This window comes from Piliocolobus tephrosceles, chromosome 8 (assembly GCF_002776525.5).
Source record: "Piliocolobus tephrosceles isolate RC106 chromosome 8, ASM277652v3, whole genome shotgun sequence".
Classification (NCBI taxonomy): domain Eukaryota; kingdom Metazoa; phylum Chordata; class Mammalia; order Primates; family Cercopithecidae; genus Piliocolobus; species Piliocolobus tephrosceles.
Window position 1 is genome coordinate 4,226,624 of NC_045441.1, and position 4,489 is coordinate 4,231,112.

The window sequence follows — 4,489 nt, forward strand, 5'->3', positions numbered from 1 at the left end:
TGGCTCCTGGGCTGGATGGCCCTGGTCTAGCTAGACTCTCGGCTTTCGTTTCTTGAAGCTGCCAAACGTCCTTTCGTACATGTCTTCATTCACAAAATGTTCACACGATGATTGTGGGCTCGTGTGCTATTTTCAACTTCATTTCTATTTGTGTGTTTAAAAGAAAAAAATGATTTAATAGGGAGTTAAAGCAACGTGGAGAGAGAGGCTTCCCACCCTGCTGGCGGGGGGTGGGGGTTATCTCCCTTTCTGGAGAGTGTGAACTGGAAAGGCCTGATCCCTAGTCGCTGGGGGCCTGAGATAATGACTTAATTAACGCCTGCGCTGGGCAGTTTTGATCTTCAAGGAGTCCAGCCCACTCGGCTGGGGTTGCTTTTGGATTAATTGCCTAGAACGAAGAAAGCCTTGCCCAGAGATAAAGGGAAACGTCATTACAAGGGGTTTCATCATTACAAATTGTTCTGAAATCTGCCCTGGCACTGGGGGCAGCAGCCAGGATTTGGGTGCCCAGCTGGCCCCCCTACTCCCAACCCAGGCGCAGGCAGGCGGCCAGCAGTGCCCTTGCCCAGGGCACCCCAGTGCAGCTTTTCCTGGGCAGGTGGGTGGGAGGGAGGCTTCCTGACAGTGGAGGCAGCTGGCGCAGTGACGGCTGTCCACTTCTCGCTTTTCAGATGAGGCAAGGGACACCCAGGGCAGTCTAGGGACAGATCTCACCAAGGCCAAGGTCAAGGGGCAGAGAGCAGAGGAGGGAACTTGCCTGTGCCCCCTCCTGGAACCTTGGAACTGGGGATCGGGAGTGTTGACTGCAACCACTGTTCCTGGGTGGCCACCACTTCTTTCCTGTTCCTGCCTGTGCACCCCACGTACAAATGCCCCTGCGAATTGAGGACGGTCTATATTTACCGAGGTTGCAGAGGTGTCCCTGGGGTGCTCAGCCCTCCTGCAAGTCCTCGCTTTGCGTTGATGTGTGAGTGTTGGTGAAATTATACAAGGAAAGAGCTTAGCACCTGGCGCCATCCACATCGCATAAATGTCAGCCGTTACTACTACTGCTAAATAACAACGACAGCGATCGCAGCGCGCCTGCTAGTGCCAAGCCCCGGAGGGGCCCCGTACATGCAGCCTGGGTGGGGATGGGTATGAGGGGGCAGCGCTGGGCTCGGCGAAAGTTTCTTCCCCTCTCCAGCCCCCTACCCTGAGGCATGGCCAAGGCCCTTCCCGCTTTCCCTGGGTGCCAGGGTCTTGGGGAGGGGCGGGAGGGAACCAGCCAGGGGCAGACGTCCGGCCACCCGCCCCTGCTGCGCGATGGCCCCCCTCGCTCGGCCTATTTGGGGCACCTGACTCACGGTAATTATGGGCCCGTGGGCACGTCGGGGCGCGCCGGGAGAGGCCGGATGCACCGGCTCCGGGGGCGACCGGACATCCCGGGCCGCCAGATGCACCTTGCTTCCCACCAGCACCTCCCCGCACCCGCCGGGAGCTCCCCGCTGCTTCCGCCAGGGGCCCCGGGCTCACCTCGGGGCGCCCACGGCCTCCCAGACGCGCGCCGCAGCCTGGGGTGGGAATGTTTTGGGGGCGGCGCGCGGGGCGCATCTCCCTCCCGCACAAAGCCAGCCTCCGTCCGGGGGTCCGCGCCTCTGTCTCCTGGGCCTGGGAGGGGACGTCCCGCGGAGCCCCGAGCGCAGTGCCCACGCGATCGGGCCGCCCACGCCTCCTCCGACGCGGGAGTATATTTAGCCTCATTATCAAATGTTTGCAGTGAACTGTGTGAACCGACTAATAGCGGCTGGAAGTGAAACTCGATTCCCGGCCAGAAAGAAGCATGTGACCGCCCCCATCTGCAAGGATCGCGGCAGGGCCGGGCGGGGCAGGTGCTGCAGCTTCCGCGGGCAAAACCCGCCGGCGGGGCCCGGGTCGCACCGTCCCCTCCTGGGTCGAGCACCTGAAACCCACCTTCTCCCTCCGCCCACTCTCCAGGGGCTGCACTGAGGACGCTGGCAGTTTGAATGGAAACGAAGGCCGGGGAGGGGGCTCCCCGCGGGCGTGGTTTTTCATCCAAGTCGGCGACCTCTTGGCTAAGTCAGCCCTGCGGTTTCAACGCCCAATCCCCCCCAAAAAACCTGTGGGGGTCCACGTCTTCTTGTTTCTTCCGGAATCCGGCGGAGAATGGGGCGGGGCCGGGCAGGGGGGTCTCTGTCCCACGCCGGGCGCGCCGTGCCCCGAGTCTCCCCAGAACGTGGCTGTCGCGCGGCTGCACAAGTTTTCGCCTCCCTCGCTCGGCCGCTGTTGTTGTGGTCGCCATGGCGACGGGTCGCGGTTTTATTTTTAATAGAGGCCGGCGATTAGAGAGATGTCTGCACCGCTTTCGCTTAAGCTCTGCGTCCCGCGTGTGAAGCACCCACGCCCCGCCCCAGCCCCCGCCTCGCTCCAGCGCCCCTTCCACGTCCCCAGGTGGCCCTAAACTCTAGCTGGGCGCACCCGTAGCTCCAGGCCCGGAGGGGAGCCCAAGGAAGCAGCCATCTAGGCCCTCAGAGGCGGGGAGGACCCCCAGGACCCCGGAAGCCGGGAGGGACGGGTACCTCACCCCCAATACAACGCGACCTTCCTCCTTGCTTTCCATACCGACACACCGAGTCCTCTAACCCCACAGAGGTGACCTCGGGCCCCCTCTGCCCGTGAGGAGTCCGAGGCCCAGGACAGGATGCACGCGACTCCAGGATAACTGGCCGAGGAATGAGGCCGGGGTCCGGCCTGCGTCCTGACTCTGCGAGTCCGGCTCCTTCCAGAAGCCATCCAGTGGGTGTCCCCTCCCCAGCGGCCCAAGTTCCCCCTGGAGGGACAAGACTTGACTTTCAGGGGCTTCTCCACGGTTCCAAGGCTCTCCTGGTTCTGTCCCGGTCCCGCTTGGTCCCGACCACCCAGAGGGCTTGCTTGACCGCGGGGGTCGCGGTGTGGGACTGCAGACAACGGAAGGGAGAAACCTGGGGAGGGGGCCTGCAGGTGTGTGGAAGGGCGCGTGTAGAAGCGACCCACTGGGAGCAGAGGGAGAGGCCCCTCCCCCCCATATTTGGGGGAAGGTGAGCGCCCCCGAAGCGCTCTCTGGACTCGGCCTTTGAAATGCTAGAGCTGGACTAGCTGGGGATGAAAGACCGCCCGCAGGGCTGCGCTTTAATGGCCTTTGTCTGGAGGGAGGGCGACCGCGGCGGGGGCAGGGGTTTAATCCACAGGGTTGGGGGTGACGGCTGGGACGGGCTGAATTCTGCTTCACTGCCCACCCACGGGAGCGTCTCCTGGTTCCCAGGGGCCTAGGCCGTCTAGCCTCGGGGTCTGCACAGCGCGCCACCCTGCAGGACCCAGTACGAGGGCGCGTAGATCCCCTGGCATGCACTGACGAGCACCTGGAACCGTAGTCAGGGTCCAATTCCTCCTGGTCTAGGGAGGCGAAACCCATCCCGCCCGGGCACACCCGCCCTTTCTCGGCGTGGGAGCCGTCTAGCCACGCTCAGACCTCGGCCTCCGCGCGCGTTCCTCCCCCGCATCGCGCTCTGAGCTGCGCCTCGGCCGGAGGTGGCGCTCTGTGCGCCCCGCGGATCCCGATGCGGGAGACTCAGAACCCGGGGGACCCTCACCCGTGGCTCCTTTCCCTTCCATCCCCTCGACTTCCCGGCTCAGGGCGCGGCCCTGCCTTCGGCGCGGGAGTGGGGCACTGGGGGGCGCGGGTCCCAGGGTGGGGACGAGGCTGGCTGCAGGCCCGTCCCCCGACCAGAGCTCACTCCCAAGTGGAAATGTGGGTGGAGGGTCCTCATTCAGATGCCCCAGGCTTCGGATCCTGGGCGGGGGCGCGTGGCAGCCGCCAGGTGAGTGCCCCAAACCCGCCCCCCTCCTTTCCCAAAGACTGACTCCCCCTCCTTTTATGGAGAGGGTAAGGCTGGGGCCCTGGATCCGAACCGTGGAGAGCGGCCGGAGCGCCGGGGCGGGGGCGGGGACCGGCTCTCTCGCCCTTTTTGGCGCAGCAGCTCTGGGCGCTGCCCGCTGCCGCCGCTGGGGCCCGAGAGAGGCGAGCCGGCGACGGCGGCGCTTCTGCGGCGGCCTCCTCCCTCCCCACCCGGTGCCGCAGGATTGCAGCTGGCACTGGAGGGTGGGCAAGCTCGAGGGAGGGGCGCGGAGCCCCGGCGCGGAGCCGGGCGCGGGGCTTTGATGGATTTAGCTGCTTGCGGGAGCGCGTGTGTGCTCCCTGCCGCGGCGGCGGCGCCCGGGCCCTGCCGGGTCCGCACGAACCCCGCGCGCTTCCGAGGTGCGGGTCCCGGGCCCGGAATCCGGGGGAGGCGGGGGGGGGGGCGGGGGGGGGGCGCGGCGGCGGCGCTATAACCCTCTCCCCACCGCCGGCCGGCTCCACACGCGCGCCCTGCGGAGCCCGCCCAACTCCGGCGAGCCGGGCCTGCGCCTCCTGCTCCTCCTCCTCCTCCTCTCCCGGCGGCGGCTGCAGCGG